Source organism: Harpia harpyja, chromosome 16 (genome assembly GCF_026419915.1).
Source record: "Harpia harpyja isolate bHarHar1 chromosome 16, bHarHar1 primary haplotype, whole genome shotgun sequence".
NCBI classification, from domain to species: domain Eukaryota; kingdom Metazoa; phylum Chordata; class Aves; order Accipitriformes; family Accipitridae; genus Harpia; species Harpia harpyja.
Window position 1 is genome coordinate 8,334,460 of NC_068955.1, and position 25,825 is coordinate 8,360,284.

At 39.4% G+C, this 25,825-nt stretch overlaps 1 long non-coding RNA gene across 1 annotated transcript; it reads left to right on the forward strand.

The window, feature by feature from the left end:
• Nucleotides 1-8,055: 8,055 nt before the first annotated feature.
• Nucleotides 8,056-21,685, forward strand: LOC128152567 (uncharacterized). The gene is made up of 3 exons (XR_008238698.1): nt 8,056-19,297; nt 20,339-20,568; nt 21,441-21,685. It is a non-coding gene; the product is annotated as an uncharacterized LOC128152567 (long non-coding RNA).
• Nucleotides 21,686-25,825: the final 4,140 nt, after the last annotated feature.

Below are 25,825 nucleotides of genomic sequence, written 5' to 3' on the forward strand. Positions count from 1 at the left end.
TGCAAAATTTCTTGTGCTTTCCAACATGTAGCACTGTGGACATCAGACTGAAAACTAGGAGAAATTACAGATAGCCCAAAGGGCACTCTTTGTTTAATTGCTGTTCAATAACTTACCAGCATCTAATTTTGAAACTTTTTTTTCCTTTTAAAAAGTGTTGAAATGTATCCAAACATTCAGAGATCTAATTTAAATATAATATTCTAATGTAATGTGGAGAAGGAAGCAGAGCCTACAATGGTGTTAATTTTGTTCCTTTTTATTATGTACTGTGGAGTCCCTCTAGAGGCTATTCTGTTAGGAACCAGGCATTGTGTATTATTCAGTGTACAAACACATAGGGAAATGGTTTTGATCTCAAGCATCTTAGTCTAATTTAAGATAATATTTGACTAGGAATGAGAATTATAAATTAAGTGCTGTGGCACAGTAAACTAACTTCTTGCTACAGATAACACAAACATACTCTCCATATTCTGCTTATTTCTGTCTTGACATTTAATTTGATGTTCTGCCATGATGAACAATTTGCCTTAGAATTCTCATGCCTTGTAATAAAGGCTGTTTAAAAAAAATAAGTAATATCTTCTGGGGGCATTACTAGCTACATTATTGGGGTATTATGTGTTGCTTTGACCCTTGTCTTGGACATTCCCAGATGTCAATTTTAACTGGCAAGTCATGACATTACTCTTCTGTTGCATCTGAGCCATTCTGTACCCCAATGAAGAACATTTGCTTCTCAAGAAAAGAGAGAAACAAACGGATTTAAACTTTCCCTAAAGAAAACTATTGCCGGACTTCTAAATATCCAAATCAAATACATTGCTCATACTTGATTTACAGCATTCTAAACACAGACTATTGAGGAAGTTAAACTTCAGTGGTCATACTCCTCCCTTTGTCTTCTATTCCTGTCTGGTGTCTCTCAAGTGTATTATGTCAGAATGTAAACAGATGAGCCTTCCCACGCTTTACTGTTGTGGGTCTGGTATACGATTGCATGGTTTGAGTTTTGACCTGAATTGAAGTGAGGATGTGTATCTGGTTCTCAAAAATGGGTTTGCCCCTGTGTCAGGCTCTTCCTTTCAAATTAATAGAATTACTCATAAATAATTTAAAGTGCTTTTTAAAATTAGTATTTAGTATGTTAAAGCCCTTTTTGGTTTGGTTTTGTGTGTTTTGTTGTTCTTTTTTTTTTTCTTCATAAAGTTAATGGGACCAAATCCTGTCCTCTCTGTTCCTTACTTGAGCAGTGAAGTCAGAGGGGTATTGCCTGGGTATATGTTTCAGGCTTTTACTTGTGGTAAGGATCTGGCTTGTAATTTTGTTTTAATACAAGGATTTGCTGTCCTATCAGTATGACTTTATAATAATTACATAGCTTGTGTGGTGTTGAGCAGAACCCTGTAGTCCCAATAAGTATTTGCTTTTCAGTAATCATTGTAAAGGGGATCTGGTACAAGGGAGCTTAATTGGAATCAAATTTAAAGTACTCTCCATTATGCAAGAAAGATAGTGTTCACATACTGCACGTTTAAAGTGTCAGCCCAGGAGAGGTGAAGTGTCAGTGCATGCTTATGGGGGGTGTGGGGAGGAAGTGAAATGCTTCAATTATAATGTTTACAAAACAACTAAGGAACAAAAATGTTAAAATTGTCTTCCTCAAGAATTGTAAAGCTGCATCTTGTATTTATTTCTGCCCAAATCACCATTTATCCTAATATTTTTATTGAATATGGGAAGTGAGCTATACATTTTTATAATTTAAAATTAAAATCATTAAAAGTTTATATTTACAAGATATATCAAGTTCTTCGATTTACGTGATTTATGGATACTCAAATTCATCATTTAAATTTGCAGCAATGCTTTACTGAATCCTTAAAGATAATGTGTACTACAACTTACTCGAGTAGTGGTGTATACTGAACTTGAAGAACTTAACAAAATTATTGAAAAAAATTATTGAACAAAGATATTGTAGCACAGTGGAAAAATCTACCACGCCTGATGACAGATACTCAAGGGGAGAATTTTTCATTATTTTCTCAGCACAATTCTGATACATAGTCAAAACAAAAAATAAATTTAAATTTACTCTCGTGCACTGTTTTGATCGTTTCTTCAGTATAACTTAGCAAAAATCCTCTTCTAGAACATGTTGAAAATGGATTTCAACTTGCAAACCAATATTAAACTTTTATGAGTGTCCTGCTGGCGTTGGAGGAGGAGCCATGAAATGGGATTTTAATAATCATTTGATCACTCATTTATAGCAGTTGCTTAAATGTCTGTTATTGATAAGGTGTTTGACTTAAAAATAAGTAGGTTGCCAGATTCCTAGCAATTCCAAAACTTGAGCAAAAGATTTTTACAGCTATTGTGTTATTATAGACTTACTTTCACATTATTAACAAAATCAGTTTACTAAACTCAGCTTTTAATTTTACTAATTCATTAAACATAGTCTGCATTTTTTCAAAGCATTAAAGGTTTAATTTTTTGTAGCAATTGTTTAATTTTCAGGACTCAGCTTCTGTAGTCTATTTATTAAAGAATGACATCTGCATTGCTTAAACCTTTTCAAAATAAACTCTTAAGTAGAAGATCACCACATGATTTTGGTGACTCTGTATGAAAACCTGACTACTTTTTGTCCCCTCTGCATTTGGACATGAAGCCCATTTCTGTATTTTGAACTACACAGAAAAAAAATACAGAAGGCACTCTTATTATAAGGCTAGCAGAAAAATAAATGTGAAGTATTGAGCAAAAAGTCTTAAACCTCTTAGTAAAACATGTTTGACATCTAGACCTGTAGACCCTAATGCAGATGTATGTATTTTCGGTAAGACTTAATTGTTATCCAAAAATGATGGTGGCCCATACGTAGAACAGCAAGGACCCTATCCTACAAATGTGTCATGAATAATCTTTGATTGTGCATGACTCGAGTTGGAATACTTGTGTGATTAAGGATTGCTTGTGCAGTGAAGGTTTCCCAGATTGAATTCTGTCATTCACATGAACTACTTAAGTAGATCAGAGCCTTATAGAAAGAGTGTACCAAGTTGTGTTTCCTGTTTTTTCTAAATAAAAAAAGAAAAAAAAAAAGTTAGAGCTTCTGTTAACTTAGAATTTGAATGACGCTGTTGCAGTCTATTGGCTTAAAATGTCTTTTGAAACCCAGAGTGGCTAAGTTGAGCGTATATTAGTTGATAAAATGTGTAGAGTGGTGGTGGTGGGGGAAATCATTCGTGTTAAAGGGAAATCTTAAGCTTTTTTTCTCATTCAAACAAAATAGTCAAGGTGGATCTGCAATATTTGGTTATTGATCAGGAACGTTTGAAATTTTAGAACAGGAGAATCCGTCTGAAGAAGTGTTTTAACAACTTGGAGGTTACCAGAAGCTCTGAAAGACAGTTCAGAATATATTGCATCACATTTTCTGATGTCCAGAAATCTGCAAGTGTCAATTTTGTATTTTAACTCCTTCCTTTTACCTGACTATCAGGGAAGCGTGGTTGAGGCTGACCTGACATGTCATGATGTCGACTTGCTAGGTGGGGTTCGCAAGGGACATTAACCTTGGAGTTATCGGTAAGACAACTTTCTTTCTAATTTCATTCAGTAAGATTAAAGGGCTGGGGTGGGAGGAGGGAGGAGATGAGCTCCACAGACCTGATCACTGGAATATTGTTGAAAATCTGCCATTACCATGGAGAGATTCCAAGTGCTGAAGGTAAAGGTTAAATTTAAATTTGTCCATGTCCAAGAGGAGCATGGCATAGGTTCTTACAGCTGAAATCAATTTGAAAATAAAGATGACTTGGGCTTCGAAAGAAAACTGGATGCTATTTAAGGCATACTGGAAGCAGAAAAGATTTTGAACACTTAAGTTTTTCCTCTGTAATTAAATCCAGGTATGTTTGTTCCCCCTGCCCCCATGAAAAAGCAAAGGACTTGCAGCACACTTCTTCAAAGTCTAAGAATGCTCTTAAGAAATGTGTCCAAGTAGATCTCTAAAATAATTTTATCTTGAAAATAACAACAAAACTGGCATATCATGAGTTTGGATCATTTCTCTATTGAACATGATAATGCTTAGAAGGCATTAATTGAGAGAGAATTGCTGTTAAACCAAGGGGCAGTTGTAGTTGATCCCATTATAAAACCGCTGGAGTTTAGTAATCTTTTTTTGTGGAGGGCATGATACGTTGATTCTAGACAAAGAAATAGCAAAAGCTGAAGAACAGATTTGCAAATCAAGCTTGAAATACTTGGACATGTTGAATCCTTCATGACACCTGCTCATCTTGCACTTTTTCTCAGCCAGAAGTGTCAAGACCTTTCTTTTCCTGATTGTACATTTATGCAGTACTTTGAAAGGAGCGGAGAAGTCGGAAAGAGCTTACTAGGCTATAGGAGCATTCCAGGTTCAGTCATTCTTTATTGTGGAACTGAATAGCATGCCAGTTCTGATGCCAGCTACAGAAGAAATGTAACTGGTGAGTAGAGGTATTTTGTAAGGATTTTTCAGATGTGAAATACTTGTTTAATTTGAGATAAACTTTGCTTGGCATACCTCAATTTGAGAACAGTTTTGATCGCACAAACTCATCAATGCCGTGTCACTTGAAAGATCTTAAACAGAAATAAGAGGATCTCTTTTAACTCTGGATTGTCCAATCTGCATGGTCACATGGAATTACTGATAATATGAAGTGTAGTAGGACTTGTTGAATATGCTCAGGTGGCCTGTCTCTTGGAAATGAAGCAGACAGCAAGGTTGTTACGGGGTGGGGGGGAGCCCCTAAGTGGATTGGCTTTTGCACACATGGAATTTGGAGATACCTGTAGGAATACACAATGGGCTGTACTCCTTTCATAAAACAGAAACATCAGTCTCTCATCAGTGAGATTTATGAATTTAAAACACAACTTCAAAATGTATTTCTGTGATTATAATCTACCAAATTGCGTTAAATGCAAAAAAAAAAAAAAGGAAGAAAGAATGAAGAGCGGACCAAACTTTAGTTCTGCCCTCCTTGCTTCAAGTACAGTTTCATTTTTTTTCCTTCCTTAGCACCAGTGAGCATGCAATCGTGCTCATTAACTTTCCTGTTGAACTTCCTGCAGAGCTTGTGTAAGATACACGATTACTTCTTTCTCTGTTTTTTTAAATCTTCACAGCAGCCTCTGAGAGGTGGTTGTGTTTCCATTTTAATTTCAAGGAATGAGTATCTGTTGCATCAGTACCTGTTTCTGTGGCGTTATTCTGATGTGTCTTCAGACATTTCAAATTCGGCATGCAGAAAATGCATATCCAACTTGAATTTAAGAGGGGATGTGGTATAAGCGTTAATTTTGTGATAGGAAAGGAAATGTAATTCCGGAGAGCATTCAGCTGTCTTAGTAGTGGATGGTCTTTTCTCTTTTTAAATTCCCTACTGTGCAGCTTTAACTTCTACAGAAAAAGGGGAAGTGAAATGCCGCTAAAAGTCCTGTGATTAAAAATAGTTCAAGTGCATAATTGAAGATAGTATCGTAATGCATGTACTCAGGAGAACTGAATACAAGTTGCACGAGCAGTAATTTTTGATGTTTCTTAGGCTCACATTTTAACCAGCTCCTGGATGCGGACTACTTTCTGAAAGAATTCTTTGATGCACATTCTAAGATGCCATGTTGAACCCTACTTTAATCAGGTTTTAAAATTCAATATATTGAACCACTGAGGTAGAGAATTAGTGTAACTTTTTGCTGGTAGTACCTATAGAACAAACACCAAAAAGGATAAGAACACCTTGTTTTAAGTTTCATGTCTGTTTTATCAAGACTGGAGATCTTGAACTCATCCTTGTGCGTTTTCACTTGAAATCAATTGCAGTTACAGATTTTTTTCCCCATTGTTCTGGGTGAGCTCTTTCCTCCTTTTTGTTCTGCTCAGTGCTGGCAGTAGCAACACTGAGATCACAGGAGAGGAGTTCTTCCTACTCTTAATATTGTGCATCCATGAGGTTGTGGCAGCTTGGAAAAATCATTGCAATGAGCTTTATTTTCATGCAAATCTTTACTGAGTGACTTCTGCTCTGTAACATGCAAATACTGGAGCCAGTATGCAACTTATCTGCAAGAATTTTTAATATGCAGTTATGTTGAAATGCTGCTGGTATCAACATCCAAACCATCTCAGTTAATACAGTTTTCCCAGAGATTTTGGCTGAGGTCAGATATTCAGCATGGAGCATTCCGCTTTGAACAGCAGGAAGAGGTTGCAAGCTGCTGAAGACAACCTCATAAGCTGTTGATGAGCAGCTTGACAAAATATATTGGTGTTGCTGTTAATTCAGTTATCAGTCACTGACATCTCCACTCGCCCAGTAAAACTGAGAACTGAGCATAAATGATTCTTCCTGTAAGGCAGCAGGTCCAGCCTGTTAGTTAATATTTTATTTATCACTTTATTTCCCCCTTGAATAGCCAGCAGTAGTAGGTGTTCTTAGGGTATGAAATATGCATTCCAATCTTCCCCATGTTTCCTATTTTCTTTGTTTCTGCTGGTTTGCTGGCTGTTACTGTGCTCTCGGGTATTTAGGTTGTTTCCAGTTGGAGGAGTGGGAGCAAATATGTTCTGCTTATTTTTTTCCTCTTGAAAGTATTGGAAAGAGGAGAGGTAGAAAAGCTGTATAGCTGAGGAAGTCTAAGCCTGCAGCCCATTATCAGCAGCTGTGACGGGTCCTGCTTTTAGTTAGAAGAAAAATTTCCTCTGCCTCCTCTTCTGATAAAGTTCATATTGAAGAGCTTGTGCTGATCTGGTACTTCTCACCAGGTCTTTGTTGCAGAGCTTTTCTGTGAGCTTGCTCTGAGTGGGAAGTGTATTGGAAACTGCTGCCCTGAAGACTGGGATGCACTTAAGGCAAAGTTTTGGTTTTATTTCAGTGCAAAGGAATAAATTACTCTGTTAAATTAAATGAATAAAATTACTTTGTTAAATGTAGAACAAACTCTTCCTGTGGATGTCTTTAGGCAGGTTCTAGCTATTGTGCATCAAGTAAGAGCAACCTTGTGCAATGTTTGTGACCCAGCTGCTAAGCCTTCTAGGCAATTACACACACTTCCTTCCAAAGCTCAAATAAATTGTCTGATCTAAGTGCTCCATGTTAGTGGATCAGTTGTACAGGAGAGGCTTTAATATCTTTGTAATACGCTAATCCACAGATAAGCATGTGGATTAACTTTTTGCATGTGATGCCTCAACAAGATTAGTTTTTCCTTTGGAAATGTAAGGAGTCTCTTGTGTGGTTTTTCTTGACAAAACAGAAAGCTTTTGGCTACAGTCAGTGCATAGACACTTCAGTTCTGATTTCTTTAAAGGAGTGTACGTGTTCTGACTAATACCATGTCTGTGGTGAATTGCATTGAACTAAAGTAGTCCTAATTTTTAGTCTTGAAACTAGTTTTTATCCTGCTATACTTGCTTGCAACTTATCTTTCCACTTTGTTTGGAATGCTGTGTTGAGGAGATCAAAGCTGTGTACTGAGCATCTTGCACACAGACAAGTTAGCCTGTTCTTTGGCTGCTAGTTATGTTCTACCTGCATGATAGAGAACATAGGATTATGTTCTATCAACTTCTGAAAAGCTTCTGAGCTTCCATCAGGAGTACTTTTGAAAGTGTTGGAGCAAAAGAGAGCAGTGGCTTGGTATGCTGGGGTGTATAGACATTTTTGATACCAAGGAGCTACCTAGAAAAGTTAGGTTAAACTAAATAGGGGAATCTCCAGATAGGCAAGAGGCAAATTATTTAGCTGTGGTTTTAGAACCACTTAAATAATTTCTATTCTTGCTTGTAGAAATAATTTCCTTAAAGCGCCAGGTAACCAGTTGCTTGAGTTTGTTGGCAGAGCTGTAACAATGGTGTCTTTAAAAATATTTAAGAATATTTATATGGGTGGGGCAAAAGGCTTTTTCTCCTCCAAATAAGCTTTATTTTAAGTACTTGCATTAAAAACTGAGGGAATATAATCCAGTTTAGTTAATCTGTATTTTTCCAGTCATATGATCAGTACCTAAAACTAGTTACTGGGCATTTTAGTGCCTTCAGAAAGGGGACTGGGTGAACTAAAGTTCTTTCAACTTATAAAAAGGGGTCTCGGAAGACTTGAGAGAGAAGAGAGTACACTGTTGGGAAGAATCAGGCCCTCGGTTTTACTAGTCCTGGATAGTACGTAAAAGTCTGCTTCTAGTCTAACCCTTTTTCAGGGTTTTTCCAGTTTCAAAACGTAGCAGTTTACAAAAAGTTAGAACTACCTTGTCTCCATTGAAACAGCTTGTGAAGTTGAGTCAGATTTCTTAAATTATACTTGATGGCCTCAGACCTGGAACAGTCAGTGGATTATTTGTTCATTATTTTCCCAGTTAATTAAATTAACATTTAGTACTTGCAGGTCTTAAAAAACAAAAACAAAAACCAAAAAAACCCCCAAAACCCCAAAACAACACAAAAGAAACCCCAACCAACAAACCCCCACAAAAAATGAAAATGCTAAACAAGGAAAGCCAATATGGCCATGCCCACAACGCACTTCATATTGGGCATCTTTACCTTTCCTGTCTGTGAAGGGCAGAGTGATTTGCAGTAGTGGTCCTTCAGGTAGATGTTAGCCTGTCAGATTTATGGAACACTCCACTAATGCAGCAGTTCAAGAACGTACATACATATGGCTGATCATTTTTCAATACAAGTTAGTTATTGGCAAGGATGGCTCTAGTTGGACATCAAGTTTCTGGACTCTTGTATGCAAAGTTTGCTGTGTGCCTGTCCAGGAAGAGTAGAAGAGCTATGAATTCTTTTTGCTTTCTATTTTTGCAAGCATGGTCATTTTTCAGGTAGCTGATAAATTGGTTTGTGCTGCAGTGGGGGTTCTGTGACCACATCTGAAGTGTACTTCAGGCTGTTTCAGGAAGATCAAAGTTGGAAGGTCTTTGGTAAGGTGTTCATGGAACTCTAATGCTGGGTATCCAAAGATCTCATACAGTGCTAAAAATAAAACTAGGAAGATGATAGCTAACTGGCATACCTTAGGATTGCAAGTAATTTTTAAGAGGGTCAAAAACTGGAGTAGTATACATCATAAGAGTCCTCAGATAACGTAAGCACTATCATACTTACTCCAGATAGCTGAGCAGTAACCTCATAAGTAAGCACTATCATGCTTACTCCATCATGCTTACTCCAGTAAGCTGAGCAGCCACCTTTATTCGCCTTGTGTTTTCCAACAGTTCTGGATTCAATGTAAAATTTTTGCTGAACGTGACTTTAAAGAAGACTCTTAATATAAGCATTTCTGTCAAATACTTGTTTTTTCTGTCCCACCCATTTTCTTTCAGATAGTATTTAGGGGTTTACTACAAAAACCCTACTAATTAATAGCTAGTCAGTCTTTATGCCATATGTTTTGTGTCAGATTTCTGTAACTTTGATTTTTTTTCTTTTTTTTTTTTAATTGTTGTACCTTCACAGGATGATAATACATTACATACTTCTAAGAAAGCAGTCTGTAGGCTTTTTGGTAGTGTTGCAGAGCCTAACATATAGGTCAGAGGAAAATAAACTTCAGGTTGAAGAGGGAGTCCTTAGCAGTGTTTCACAGTGAATGTGCTTGCTAGCAAAATTTCTCAGCTACTTCTCATTCACATTCAAATCAGTATTCGACCATCAGTGCTGTTATCCCTTGTTAAAATGAAGTATACTTGCTGCTTGCAGTTCTTGCTACTCTGATATGTACAAACCAATTGATGCTAGTAGAGACATCAGATTGAAGGTTCCTGAGAAATGAGGACACTTAAAGCCTTAACGGTAGTATCTGTAGCTTCTCTCTTCTACTTTTTCTTTACTGTCCCTTCTTGGATTGGATGTACACCTCTGCTTGTCTGTCTTTGCAGAGAGACAGAAGTGTTACCTGCAGTATCTTGGATCTGTATAGCCAGCAAACTACAGATGCAAAGTCCACTTGCAAGGTTTGAGGTTTTTTGAATGGACCTTGCTATTTTCAAATGAGTTTTTGATGTGGTATGTAAAGGTCAAAATACTGCAGGATTCTCTTCTTTGAATTTCTTTTATATTATTCTTATCTACATGAGGTATGAGATCTTGAGTTACTAATTTTGTCAGCATTTCTAGATGATGCATGGAATGTAGACATGCTTATTAGCTAATTTTGCACTTAATTTGCCCATTTTATGGGAGTAAACATTCATTATTCCTCATGTCTGCAAAGCATTAAAATATACATTTTCTTTAATGTTCCTCGTAAACATTAAATATTTCACAACATGTTTCCTCCTGTGTAATTTCTCCAGTGGCGGTCCATAGAAAATAAATGTGCTTTTTTCCTCCCCTTTTATTTGTTGCTTGACTGACTCTTGGTTGTACAGTTTTTTAGACTTTCTCTCATGTCAGATAGATGTCTTCAACTGCATGCTTATGAGTGTGTTCAAAAAGGTGTGCAGTGCAGCATGTGAAATCTAAAGGTCATAAATTAAATCTATTTTCACTGGGCCAAAGTGGGATGCATGCAGTGAAGACTGCATGTTCCACATTGCAAGAGGCTGTTCAGATGTGAGAGGCAGTTCCACGAATGTAGGTCATCTTTTCTCTTTCATTGGAAATAGCTTCAAAAATCCTTTTAGCAACTGAGCTGAGATTTAAAATAGAAGCAGCTAAAGAACATCAGATGTCTGGCTCTATCAGTAGAAGTTGCTGAAATGAGATATAAACGTGCAGGTACTTGAGTAGCTCAAAGTAATTTTTTTTTTTTTCTAGTATATTATAAGATCTGTGTAGTGTGGGAATGGCAGTGTGTTTATACACATGGAAGAAAAACAGTGCAGTTGTCCAGCTCTTAATTGCTGTGATTAGCTCCACTACTCCCTCAACCAAGAATTAGTAATAATGGATTTTTAAATTAAATTTGAATGTAAGAAATAAATTAGAAATCAGTGCTCTTCTGTTATAGCACAAAGTTTAGAGGCTAGCGTTGAGGGTTTAGAGCCCAGTTCTGTGGTGGGAGTCACCATCCTTCTTCTCAGAGGCAACACTTAGAATGTTTATTCCTTTAACTTTACTAATTTTCACTTATTTGAACTTTTTACATTAATCCAGTGTTTCTGCCCTCTAATTACATAAAAGCCGTGAATTCGAGTGCTTTGGGATTGAGGTATGATAACCTAGCTTTCCATGAAGACTTTTCCTGCAAGGTAGAGATTTCTGACAGACTGAGGAAAATTGCATATTTTTTTGGTAGGCTTGTCTTGTTTGAGCGGTCAAGTATAACTGAAAGCATGTGTCTGCAAATGTGATCTTTTGAGCATAAAGATTTTTCTACTGAGTTAGGCTTCTTTCAGTGCTGTTTGTATGAGAGAGAAGAGTTGAGGTGAATTAGGTAGGAACGTTTTCTACTCAAGACTTCTACAGAAAGATTAACCTTTAGAAAAACAGGGAAAAAAGGAAAGTTGTACATTAGACCAGTATAACCAGTCATCTCCTTCATTAATGGACCTTATTTTCCCTTCTGAAGGTCTCTTAGCAGGGAAGGATGTAGTTTGCCTCAGAGGTGTGTAGCTTGTTCGAGCTGGCTGGAACAAATATTTTGTGTTCAAGTGCACACAGGTCCTTCTCATGAACAAAACTGAGTTCACTCATTTCTCACTAGCAGTGGGAGAATCTTCCCATTACTTAGGAAGTGGCAGTAATCCTCAAATATACAAAACAATGAGGACAGTGTCCAGACCTTCTGGCTCACTGTCCCTAGGCTCCAGCTCCATGTTGTGGGGAACTGCAGGGTGCATACAGCGTGCTCCAGAGTTAGGGGTGGGGAGCTCCAGAAGACCTCCTGGAGGAGGACAGTGACACTTACCTCGGGCATCCTACCACTCCTGTTGTGACACCATCTTCCTCCTGCTGCACTTCTAGTGGACTTTGAGTAACTCTGAAGAAACTTTTGGTTTGTGAATAAACCCTTCCCTAATCAGCCAAGGTAGGAATATGGTTAATTCAAGTATATGCCCAGTCTGTTTGCATTGCATTTTGGTGTTGTCACTGGAAGGGGCCACTAGGAAAGCAGCGTGCATTGAACCATGCAGCGTGTAGAGTCTTTAAGAATCCCCGTCTATTAGAATACAGACACAACAGTAGTTTCAAAAGTGAGCAGAACTGTACTTCACATGAATATTTCTGGAACACCATATTGTGCATCTCTTTAACCACCTATTTCCTTTCAAAGAGATTGCAGTGAGCAGCATTGTTTACTAATCTCATACACCCAGCCATTATCTTACATGAATAGACTTGTTTTTCCCTGCTTCTATGCCTTTGCGTTTTAGTTTTTAAGGTGCATGTTGTAGATGTATACGTTAACCACTGGAATAAAACCTCCACAGTTGATGTGTGTCGTGCTCTTCCTAACGCAATACATATGTGTTGATTAACCACTATTAAGTGATACAGCCTGGAGAACTGCACATGTGCTGTACCCAGCGTACCAGGAAAAGAAATTTAAGATAGTGTGCTTATAAAAGGTACAAAGTACAAGAACAGGCTTACTAAAGATGATAAAAGAACCATGTTCTCCTAACATCTTTTGTTTAGTACAATATATCAATTCTGGATCATTCCATGTAGTTGTACAAGTCCTTCCTTCCTGCTGGTCAGACTGGGGAGGTTCATCTAGACTTGATGTAGTTGGAGACCTGTTTATCTGAAGAAATTTCAACAGCCAAGTATTGGACTTTTTGCTAAATTTAGGAAATGGTTTTGTTTTTTCACTTTTTCCTCTTATTTTCTCATCCAGAACTCCTTATTTGACCAGCAATCAGAGTGAGAAGGAAGTTCTTGCAAACAGTGATTTGCGTCATCTCATATAGATCAGTATCTAATGATACAGTTTTACAGATGTTTGTCAGTGCAAGAAGCTGGCCTTTCTAATGCAGGTATCTCTTCTGCTAGTGCTGTAGTCTGCTTTGGGAACTCAGATAACACTAACACTTTGATTTTCTGGTTTGGCTTTAGTGCAGTTTCTGTGTAGTGTTGACAATGATAGCTGTGGAAGGGCTGGAATACTGCTTTTGGTGTACATCCCTACAGCTGTGGTCCCAAGTAAATGCTGTGGGAGAATGACTTGTACAACCTATTTCTTCTCACTAACTATAAATGGTTAAGTGTGGTGGATCCCATCAATGACCATGTTACTTTCTGAAGGGGAAATACTTCTGTTAGGCTGATGTTACAAACTGGGAGCATGTTGTTGACATCTCCTTGATGTTGCATATGGCCATGTTTTTGTGTTAGGCAGGTGGACATTCATTCCAAGAATGAGTAGTTCAGTCAAGCGTGCCATGAAGAAGTTGCCAGGAATTGAGCAGGAAGGCCAAGACAGGGAAATAGGTGAAAGGATTTCGGGTGTCCAGCTGAAAGTGCAGGAAGGTAATGATGGACAGTTCTCCAGCTGAGGACAACAGCTGGCAAGTTCTTTGTAGGTTTTCCTTTGTGTTAAAAATAAAATAATTTGATGATAATGCCCATGCACAAGGCTAGAAAAAATGAGTGATAGTGAGATGCGTATCCAGCAGATAGTGGGTGTTCTTTCTGCCGGCTGAAGATGGGGAGTAAAGCAAGTGATACAGATCTGTGTGGGTGAGTGAGGGAATTCCACCCAAAGACTGGAAAGATGTCAAGATGTGGCATCTCTTGTGCAATACAGGATCTTTTTGAAGGACTGTGTTCTAACTCTGTGCTATGAAATCAGCTGGCAGTCAGCATGCTGGAGGATCTTGCTGTTTGACTTGAATCTCGCTATAAGGTATCTGAAGAACATGTTCGGATGGTGTGCTCCTGGAATGAGTCGTCTTGCTTTCCTACAGTGTGCCCATCACAAAAACAGTAGACCTTATTAAAGTGCTTCCGCTTTTGAGATGTGTAAGTCAAGCAAGTAAAGTAATCTTAGATTTTTTTTTTTTTTTTTTTTTGAAGCAAAAATGCATGTGAAGTCTCTGAAAATCCTGAATCTCTGTAGAAGTTTCCAAAAGAATTTTGCATGGGCAGTTGAAGGACCACATGCAGTAACATCAAAGTTGCATTAAAAGAAATCTGATATAGTCAGATGATGTAGTCTCGGTCTTCTGTGTTCATAGGTCTTAGATTTTTCTGAATACCATAACTGGGGACAAAGTAGCAGCAGTATTTGGGTAGGGAGAAGAAAGCCTGACAAAGTTGCTTGTTGTTTTTTAAGAAAGTAACATCTGCCTTTTTTTTTTTTTTTTTTTTTTAAGGGAGTGTTGTAGTGGACTGTATCTTTCCATTTTTTAATCTCTTCCTCTGCAGTTCAATTAGTCTCACTGAGAGGAGAGCACCCTTTCTGAGTAAGGATACAAGGTAAACTACTTGACAAGTGTATGGTAAAAATCATGACAGCGATGGAACAGCTTTTTCCTAGTGTGAAATCTGAACTTTCAAAAGTAACATGTTGCTTGTAGGCTTGGTAACCAGCAGAGGAGTAGCAAGTAATAACACTCTGTTATATCTGTGCTGTCTTCTGTAGCTGTATATGTTTCAGGTTGAGGTCCTAGGGATTGAGAGCAGCCCTGCGGAGAAGGACTTGGGGGTACTGGTGGATGAAAAGCTGGACATGAGCCAGCAATGTGCACTCACAGCCCAGAAAGCCGACCGTATCCTGGGCTGCATCAAAGGCAGCATAACCAGCAGGTCGAGGGAGGGGATTCTGCCCCTCTGCTCCGCTCTGGTAAGACCCCACCTGCAGTACTGTGTCCAGCTCTGGGGCCCCCCAACACAAGGACATGGACCTGTTGGAGTGAGTCCCAAGGAGGGCCACAAAGATGATCAGAGGGCTGGAGCACCTCTCCTATGAAGACAGGCTGAGAGTTGGGGTTGCTCAGCCTGGAGAAGAGAAGGCTCCGGGGACACGTTAGAGCAGCCTTTCAATACTTAAAAGGGGGCTTATAAGAAAGATGGGGGCAGACATTTTAGCAGGGCCTGTTGCGATAGGACAAGGGGTAATGGTTTTAAAGTGAAAGAGGCTAGATGTAGATTGAACATAAGAAATTTTTTATGCTGAGGGTGGTGAAACACTGACACAGGTTGCCCAGAGAGGTGGTCGATGCCCCATCCCTGGAAGTGTTCAAGGTCAGGTTGGATGGGCTCTGAGCAACCTGATTTAGTTGAAGATGTCCCTGTTCATTGCAGGGGGGTTGGACTAGATGACCTTTAAAGGTCCCTTCCAACCCAAAGTATTCTATGATTCTATGAAGCTTGAAATGCAAAGATGTTGTGTGTTTCACATCTCTTTAACCATCATGTATTTCTTACAGAGCTTCCAATGATAAGTAAATTAATGCAGAGCAGACCACAAGGATGTCTCATGTGACTTTTTTGCTATATAAAAATGCCTGTCTTTCAGATACTGAGCTGGATCTGGCAGTAGAGACTGTGAGCTTTGCTCTTGGCATAACAGGAGTATGGGGGCTACATAACTCACATTGATTCTCTATTGGCAGTTACTGTGTTGGTAGGTAAAAATTAGATGATGATGCCTGAATTTATGAATCCCCTGTGCACTGAGGGACTGCAGGATGTAAATATGTAAGAGGACCTCCAGGAGGAAACGTGGGACTGGCAAAGCCACACTGATATGAAGCAAAGGCAGACTTCTTTTTGATGCGCGGAGCCTTTGCTTGTGTTACCAGTAAATTCTTTTCTGTTCCAAATTGAGACTGTAAAATCTGTGGCAAGAAAAAAACCCCCACAATCAGACTTCAATAACAAAAGACTGGGAATGATTGCAGTTACTTATAGAGATAGGATTGCTTGATGAAAATTGAGATGTAGTGTGTGATTAAACATATATTTGTTTGCTGTACTCGTGGTTCAGTCCTGTCATTATAACAATTCAGCCAGTGCAGGTGTGTTACTGCTGTCTGGAAGATGATGTCTGGTGGCAGAATGAAAGGAGAAGCAAAAGCCTATGGCTGTGTAAAATGATTTTTTTTTTTTTTTGTCAATTAGTTGTCTAAATAAAATAAGGTATTTTAGAAATTATAGTTGATTGAACAGCAATCAGAAATTAGGCTCCAAAAAAGTTAAACTTCATGTTTTTATTTGGTATCTGCAGTATGCAAGTGCCTGGTCCCTTTCATCTACTAATAATGTTTTAGCTTCCATTCTCATCTCGTCTCTCATAATCCCTGAAGAATATTCATGATGCCCTATGAATTGAGCTGGCTGGTAAGTTATCTGTCTTTATACCTCTGGCGAAGTTTGATTGCAAGCTTTTCTGAGAATATTTCATTCCTAGCACTTCATTTATGCCCAGTCTGGTGTTAAAGCCTCTGTGGACATACCAGTGTCACAGCATCAAGTGAATTGGATCCTGGATATGCTTTTAAATTTATAAAAATACTTAAAAATAAATGTTTACCTGTGGGTGAATCCCAGCCTGTGGCACTGCTGTGGGTCGTGGCCTGCAGGGAAAAGCTGCTCTTCACCTTCTGACTGATGCATCTGTCAGCTGATGTTTTGCAGAATAGTAAATGGGGGTGAAAGGAATTACCAGAGCACAAATAGCGATCACATCATGGTTTCTTATCCTGGGTACTATGTTCTTAAACTTGTTAGAATAATGCCTGGTATAATCAAGCTATACTTCACTACTTAAATCAAGCTTAATTTTAGCCCAGTGCTTTTTGAATTGAAATGACTCGGGCAAACCTTTGTTTTGAAATAATTATAATTGCTTCTTACAGTTTTGCACACAAATTTCAGTTGTATCCTGATCTAAGAAATTTTAGCATTCCAGTAGATGGCTCTTCAATGTCCCTTTTGCAATCCGCATTCGAAAAAAAACCCAAAGAAAACAAACTTGACAGATAGAGAAATAGGACAGAAGATTATAGAACTCTAGTTTCTTTTCAATATTTATTGTATTTTTTCAATATTTTTCCTTTTCTAGGTGTTTTCTAGGTTTTGTGGACTTAGGCTCTGTCCCTCAACGTCTTGTGGTTCCTCATGCACTCCAGTCAGCACTCTGTCAGAAGGCTTGACTCATATTTACCTTACAATTTAGAACTGATTCTCCTTGCAAACATTTGAAACAAAAAAAAAAAAAAAAAAAGGAACTGAATGATATTTCACTTTTTCCTAGGTTTCTATACTTTTAAATTGAAGCGTTTAGGAAGCTGGGTCTTAATTAGCTTTTAGTGGAGGTGGGATAGAAAAGTATTTGTGTAACAGCCCATTATTTTTGCCTGAAAACACCTTTTTGGGTGTCACCTGACTCACCTCAGTGCCTTCTGAGATACCCGCTGCTTTGCAAGGCTCACATGGAATATTTGTGAGACTTAGTAATACCACGCAACAAGAAAGGCAGAGCAGGATGAAAATCAATTGTGTTCTCAGAAATGGAGTTCAGTGCCTGCTTTTCAGCATGTGATTTGGGTTGAGAGAAGGAGGATTGAAAGGATAGTTCTGGTATTTTGTTCATTGGTCATCTCATGAAGAACTGCACAGCACTGCATCTTCTGGATAGAGAAGGGCAGACCTTTGGGAGCTGAAGACCGGTAAGACACTGGTGCAACTTTTCTTTGCTGGCCTTAGTGCCCCTTGCAGTGTTAAAAGTTTTGCTTTTCTAGCTTTGTTCTTCCTCCTGATGTTTTGCCAGCATTACAGATGGGAGGTATTAGCATGTTCTTAACAACAACTGCGCCCCCCCCCCCCCCCCCCAATACCTAGAAGTTTGAGAAGATGGAATTTCTTCAGTAAAGCTGTTACTGTGGATGTCATAGGGAGCTGGGGCAGGAATCCCTGTCCCTGCATGGAGCCACTGAGGTGCTGATTGGAGCTGACTGTGCTGGATTATCATCTTTCAGGTCTGATGGAGCAGTGTTATATCAGGATGCTCACAGATGTGTCCAGGCTGTTTGCAGAGTGGATGTAACTTTGAAAGCAGCATGATCATACTAATGTTCTGCCTGATAGCAGAAGCTTGGACCGGAGGTGGCTTGAAGCTGCTGTGCCTGCAGCTTCTCCTGCTTTGTTCACAAATGTGGTGGGCCCTGTACACCTGCATCCTTTCCAGTTTCTCTTAAGAGCCTGGTGAGATGGAAGTTCCTGATCTTGTCAAAACCCAAACACAACAAAAAAAACCCCTGTAGCTTTGCTTGCAGCTTTTCAGCTCTCCATATGTTTTGCCGCAGAGGTCTGTGCTTGTCTCTTTGTGCTTCCTCTTTGTGTGACCCTTTCCCCTTTGGACTAGGACCCTTTCCCCTTTTTATGATGACTTCTCAGAACTTGGTCTTCCAGCCTCCTACCCATCTTACGTTTACAATAAGTAAAATCTTTTCAGTCCCCTCATTACCTGTGGTGGGTTTTTGTCCGTGGATAGTAGCAGAACCTCCTGACATCACTTTAGAGCCTTGGTTAATGCCTGAGGTGTGGCAGCAGCAGGTAACATTTGAGGTGATGGTGTTTGAGGTCATCCTGCTTCATTGACTCTAAATACCTTCCTGTTCTGTTGAGGTCTTCCCACCTCTGCGGTGCTGTTATCCTAGCGTTGCTGAGTGCCAACTCAGAAGAATTTCCATCTTCCAGAACAGTACAAGAGGCAGCAGAAAGGGTGAAATGAAGCTTTTATTGGCTCTGGGGTTTTGCTCTATTGTCTGAGTCCTAGGTATGGTAATCTGCTTTTTGATGCAAATTACACTTCTTGTGACCCAAGAGTTTAGGTAGGTCCAGAGTTCAGCTTGGTTTGAGTGAGCTTTAGAGTTTTATACCTACACACTCATGGCAGAAACCCAGCAACCGTTTTTCTTTCTTGGAACAGTTAATTTGTTGGTCACATCCATTTGAGGCAAGTGTTTTTTTTCTAGATCCCTTGATCTCTGGCCTATGCTGGGTCATCAGCTTGGCTTTATGTATGTCTCTTGATCTCTTTAGGGTTTGAGAAATGAAGATTTCTTTGGTTTCATTCCTTTTTTAGGGAAACAGCATGTTGTGGTCACAGCTGTCAGGTAGCTCTTGAATCTTAAAATTCATAGTTTCTCCAAAACTGGTGGTTGTTCTGTTTGCTGCTTTTGGCCATTAGGCTTAGAAGATGCTCTCAGGAGAGTGTGGTAGTGCACTGCCTCTTGTAATAGTGCCTTGTTGATGATATCTTGACAGGTATCATCACTTCGACTCGCATAGGCAACAAGAGATCTTGCAGCCTGGTGGTTTGTCATTCATGTGAGTACATCAAACTCATTTAGGATTTTAAATCCTTACCTGTTCCTACTGGATTTCTCTTAAAAAAAAAAAAAAAAAAAGGGGGGGGGGGCAAGTAAATGCCAGTTAATGTCACAGCTGCACAACTTTATGAAATTCCTGTGTAGACATTGGTGAAGTGACTTGCATTTTATTTCACCTGCAGGATATTCAGGTTGATCCATCTTTGACTGAACAGTTTCTCTGTCCTTAATGGGCAGTTTGGAAAAAAAATAATGATCTGTTCCAGAGTAGTTGGGATTTATTTATTCTGCATGCTTAAATGAAGCTTCCAACATAGTGTAGGAGAAACAGTTAAAAAGAAGAACGCCTTACCACTAAAGTCAAGGAACATGGATTATTTATCCTCAACCAGGCCTCAGACAAACGTGTCAAAGACAAATGTGTAAAAATTGCTTAAATCAGCTCTGGCAGTATGTCACATTTCTTTCAGTGAGCTGAAGCAGTAACTCAGGTAGCTGTCACCTGTTTTCTTGTTTCCAGATTCAGTCCTAAGTTTTAGTTTATAGACAATTGTACAGATGCAAAGAGTTATAACTTATTTTGAAAAACTGATCAGGATCTTCCCAAGTATACCTCAGTAATTCAGGATATTTGATGGCATGTAAAAAAGGCAACTTGCTTCATTTCACTTACCTGTTGGTTTTATGCTCCCAGAGAGGCGGGAGAATAATGTAACACCACCTCGGTCTAATTGCGGTTTCTTTAAACTGCATGTGTATGTGACAGTTGATTAGCTATTTACATATTAATATTACTAACTAGCAATCTCAATGAAATGCTTCACCACATTAATGAAGAGGGCAGCAGAGCCTTTCTTGAGATTGTGAAGTCTGTTTTATTCACTTTATTTGTAATAAAGAGAGATCTTGTTTGCTACTTTTGTATTTGTTAAATGCCAGCTTCCTCTTTTCCTTGTCATAGGGTTAGAGGACATGTGGTCTGTTATAATAACTTTCTTCTGTTTGCAACTTAATTATTTCTACTCTCAACTGTTTTTAGATGATGAAGGAAAGACACTGTGATGGGCACTAAAGCACGGACTTGCAGTGTGAACTCTGATGGCAGGTACTTGTGTCGAGTCCTAGTGGTCTGACATATCTGGGGAAGGCTTAGGTGCCGTGTGTCTCTTGGCCGTGGTTTTCTCTGTTCTCAATTTATTAATTTCAGCATTGATAGAAATGTTTGTTTGTCTTTGCAGCACAGCTCTTGGATATGCTATAACAGAGAAGGTAAGTTTAGGGGGTGGGGGGGAGTGGGTTGACAACCAAGCCCTCAATAGTTAATCTGTTCTGTTTTTTTCTTATATAATCCTTAAAGTTTTATGGACAGCTGTTGGATTGATCAGACAGCTGCTGAAACGGTAACAAAATGTCAAGAAACAGGGCATGTTTTTAGCATTGGGGAGGAAAAGAGATCAATTTGAGGATTAGATTTTTAACCCCTCCTGAAATATTTTTTTGTCCTTTGAGATAGAGACCCAGATACAAAGTCACCAATCTGTTCAGTGAGGGTATTTTTTCTGTTTGTATTCCTGATTGAGAATTAGTGTCTGTGTAATGCTTGTTGCTAGAAACTATTGAGTTGCTCATGCGCATTTATTTCTGTCCTGTGAGTTCAGCTGAGTATTCCTCTCTGCTCTATGGTGGGGGACTGCTGGTTGCTATTAGCTGTGCTTTACAAACAAGAATTCCTGTTTTCAGTCAAGTTGAGGTCACATTTGTTCTGAAGCCTGATGAAAGCATTAGCTAATACATATATCGTGATTCTCTGATTTGGGTTATAGAGGATTTGCCTGTGAATCTTGTTTTAACAGATCATTAAGTGTCTGGATTTCTTCCTTGGGTAACCAAGCAAATAGTCTCAGATATGCTTTGCTAGGTAGGACCATGTGTAGACAACAAGTGTGTTTTATTATTCAAGGGGAAAAATGTAGTGTAAGAACATGAAATCTACATTACCTTGAATTAAAATAATTAAATAAACAAAATTTTAGGACATACAGTATCTTAATGCCACAACTTGGAAGAATGATGTAGAAATTCTTGAATGACTCTTGTTTTAACTGTCATTAAAACTATGCATACAATCTGTACTTTTGCAGTAAATGTAAAACATACCATGGATAAACTGTCTTCTAGAAGAACCTTGGCATCTGCCTGTCACGGCAAGTGATCTGAGCAGTGACTTACCCGTGTTAGCAGTTTCAGGTGGGTGTGTTATATGTATTTGCAGTCTTCTCTCTTGTTCTGTGCAGTGTACTAGAAACTGCACGTGCCTTGTATAATTTGTTTCCTACCCGGTCCTCTTGTAATGTCCATTTTTTCTAATAAACATCTTTTGAAGTCATTGCTTTGTGGCTGTTTTCCAAGGGTCTGAGTGTTCCCATGTGTTGCTTGTCCTCAGTGACATATTCTCTTTGGATCATGCAGGGAAGAGGAGAAGAGAAACTCATAATCACTTCCTTTGGGTGGCAACTTTTATTTTAAGCTGCCAGGTCAAAATGCAAGACCTTTTCTCATAGTTTCTCTGTTTTGAGTATTTTCTTGGAGTGTCCTGATGCTTCAGATCAGACAGAAAATCAATTTAAGCAAACTTGAAGAAACTTCTCATGAAGCAAAATTAATTCCAAATGCTTGTTTGGAAAACAATGATGAAACAAATTGGAAGTTGTGATCTTGTGATTTTTATTCCTGTGAAGTGCCAAGTCCTGCAGGAAACTTCAGCCATATGAAGTTGAGAGTTACCTCACACTTACATGAATACCAAGGGTTTGGCTTCATCCTGGCTTGTTAGTTTTTGTTTCAGGGGGGGACTGAGAAGAGAGCAGAATGCACCTAGTGGTCTTTAATGTGCGGTATCTCACTGTGTTTGCAATATTCCTCCATTTGATTGTTTCCAGGGAGTAGGGGGAAGATGGCCTGTGTGCCGGCATAGATATGTTTTCAAGAGGTGAGAATTTGTGTGTGTGCATGTGTGTATTTACTTAAAAATACCTTTCTTCTATAGAAGCATTCTGACATGTCATGTAGTTCAGTTTGGCTTTGTTTTTCTTTTCAGCTGTGCAGACATTACCAGAATCACTCAGAAAGACACTCGTTTTTTCCATGCTTAATCCTTTTTATATGCAACGTTGTACTAGTCTTGCTGAACAGCAGGAATTAATGGTTCCTAAAAACAACTACTACAGAAGTGTAAGTTCAGGAGCTGGCATGAGATTATTTTGGAGACTTGGCCAAGAAAGAAGTATTAGAGTTAGTCCTGTAACATACATGTTTGGCAAATTGAAAAAAAAAAAAATCCAAAAGTTTTGAAGTTTGACTCAGCTCTAATCCTCTTCAGACAAACAAAACCTTCTCGAATACCTTGAGTTGGCACAATTGTGGCATTAGTGCTGTGTGTGCAGTCCTCTGAATGCAGCTCTGGGTTCATAACTGGTGTGGTGTGCTGGCAGGCAGCTTGCTCCCTGGGAAGAGGATGATGTGAAGTTGCATTCAGTCAAAATTCAATGAATGTCTCCTATTACAGAAAAAGGTTAGATTAAATCTTGTAGGTTTACCATCCTGTGAATAACCAAGCGTATTGCTTTCATGGGGTGAGAGGGGAGACACTTTTCAACCGGGACTGGTCTGGAGGAATCATTAGCTGCTTCCAGATGCGGAGCCATCCACTGCCCTTTGAATCCACCAGAACACGAATAAACATATTTCATGTTTGTGTTTGATTGTATGAATTCTTGCTTTTTGTAAAGGGACCTGTGAAGTGGAAATAAATCTTGTGCGTAAGTTGTATGCTGGGGAAGGGAGAAGACTGAGAGGATACTTTCAGTGTGCACATCCTCTGGTTGTTCTCTTGGCTGAAGAACAACAGTGATGTTGCTCTGATGCAGTAAACTATAAACTGTAGCTGGGAACGGTTCTTGTCATTGCAGACCTTGGGCTGATGGCGTTACTTCAATTTCTGCTACACTTTGAGGAATGAAATGGTAAAGTGAGTAGTCAAACGAGATGTTACACTGTAAGAATAAGGATTGCTGAGATACTGCAAGGAGAACATCACCCTTTTCAGAGCTGTTGTTCCTCACACTCTGTAAGTGGGATTTACCAGTTAATACTGCACCATTAAAACTGAAGATAAGTATTGAAACATGTCAGGCAGTTTTGCCTTGCTTTTCTTCAGCTTAGTGTGTGTGTGTAGCTGGGTAAATCTAGCTCAGCCTGTGTAAACGTATCCAGGCTGTGATCCTCCTTACGTGCTCTGGGTCACTCTGAAGTGGTATAAGCCAAACACTGAAAGTACTTTTTTTTTAATTAGGAAAATGACATGGTATATTTAAAGAGCCTGTCCTGGTTTCGGCTGGGATAGAGTTAATTGTCTTCCTAGTAGCTGGTACAGTGCTATGTTTTGAGTTCAGTATGCGAAGAATGTTGATAACACTGATGTTTTTAGTTGTTGCTAAGTAATGTTTAGTCTGAAGTCAAGGATTTTTCAGCTTCTCAAGCCCAGCCGGCGAGAAAGCTGGAGGGGCACAAGAAGTTGGTACAGGACACAGCCAGGGCACCTGACCCAAACTGGCCAACGGGGTATTCCATACCATGTGACATCACATCTAGGGTATAAACTGGGGGGAGTGGGGGCAGGGGAATCGCCACTCGGGGACTAACTGGGCGTCGATCAGCGGGTGGTGAACAATTGCATTGTGCATCATTTGTGCATTCCAGTCCTTTTATTATTGCTGTTGTCACTTTATTAGTGTTATCATTATCATTATTAGTTTCTTCTTTTCTGTTCTATTAAACCATTCTTATCTCAACCCACGGGTTTTGCTTCTTTTCCCGATTTTCTCCCCCATCCCACTGGGTGGGGGGTGGAGTGAGTGAGCGGCTGCGTGGTGCTTAGTTGCTGGCTGGGGTTAAACCACGGCAGGGCCTTAAGGTAGGAATTAATCTTTTTGGGGAACTTCTTGCTCCCAGTGTGCAGATTGCTTTGAAAGTGATAACGACCAGTTGTATTGGAGTAAGAACTGGTTATACTTCATATAGGGAAGGTACATATGGTGCAAACAACCCCCCCCAATTCAACTTTATCAGTCATAGCCAAAATTCTTCATGCTGTGCAGCTCTCACACTTTAAAAATTGACACATTTGGGTCTCCTGTTTCTTGCAACTCTTTACAGGTCCCTTTATTTCCACCTACTGGATTTCAAATTAAAATTTGGATTTTTTTTTTTTATATTTTGACTTGCACATTTGCCTACCTGAAAGCACATAGATGAGGGCAGATGCATTAGAGATGTGTTTAAAGAAACACAGGCTAACTGATCCCTTTCCAGAAACACTGTGACATTACAAAAGTCAAATCATTCCCTTTATAAATTTTATCTGAGAAAACACACGAAGGCCAGTGTTTGAATTTTCTCTTCAGAAGGAAAGCTGAAAAATTTGACAATGAACTGTGAAAAATGGTGTAGAAATCTCACTGTTGTAAGCTGATAGGTTGCACACAGCCTGTTCTGCTGGGGTTTGTAACAGGGACTCCACAGAGAGACAGGGCAGCAACGGGGAGCTGTGACCTGCCTCATGCCAGTGTAACTCCAGAAACAACTGTTTCCAATCAAATGAGCAGCAGCCTTGATGATAATTTCTGAGATTTTGTGTTCCTGGGCCTGCCCTTCATCTGGGAGGGGCTTTACAATGGAATTGGACAATTTTTCAGTATAAATTTGTTACTAATGCTTTCTCCTAGTCTGTGCTGCTTTTAATGCCCCTGACCAGACTCTGCATGAACCAGTGCTGCCAGCAGCCCAGATCGCTGGCAGCTGTTAATGTTGCTGCTGTTGATTTTTTGGATGGTTGTGGAAGCTGGGCTTAGAGAGCAACCTCTTACCAGGATCGGTAAAACCCCTTTTTCTACCACCATGGCCTCAGGGTGTTATGGGGGAGCTAGTGCAAAGTTAAATGCCATGGATGGCTTGGGGGAACCTGGACCACCTGGAACTTACAGAAAAAGGTTAAACTAAAGGAAAGTAGGTGATAATGATTGTTTTCCTGTTGATAGTTCGTGAACTGTCAGTTGTGACCTGATGATCACTCCCAGTGCTCCAAAAATTCATGCTTGGTTTCTGCTTTAGACTTCACTGTTTCTACTTCTTTCTGTACTTTCTCTCTGTGCAGCTTCTTTTTGCCTTGTGATGAAATTCTCTCCTGAGCCAAATAAATGGATTTCCTATGGAGTCTTGCAAAAAAAAAAAGTAATAAAATCTCTTGGATCATGACCTCTCCAGAACTACAAAACACTTAAGTTCTTAGCTGCAGCTGCCACAGTCCTCTCTGCCTGTCTCTGAGGGCCTCTGTGTGTCTGAAGATGCTGAATTACAGCCCTGAGAGGGCTGGTGGATGCCCAGAGATTGGCAGGGTTGGGCCCCAGGACCTGGCGTGGGGAGGGTGGTTGCAGCACAGGAGTTCCAGGGCTGCCTTTCCTGGATGAGG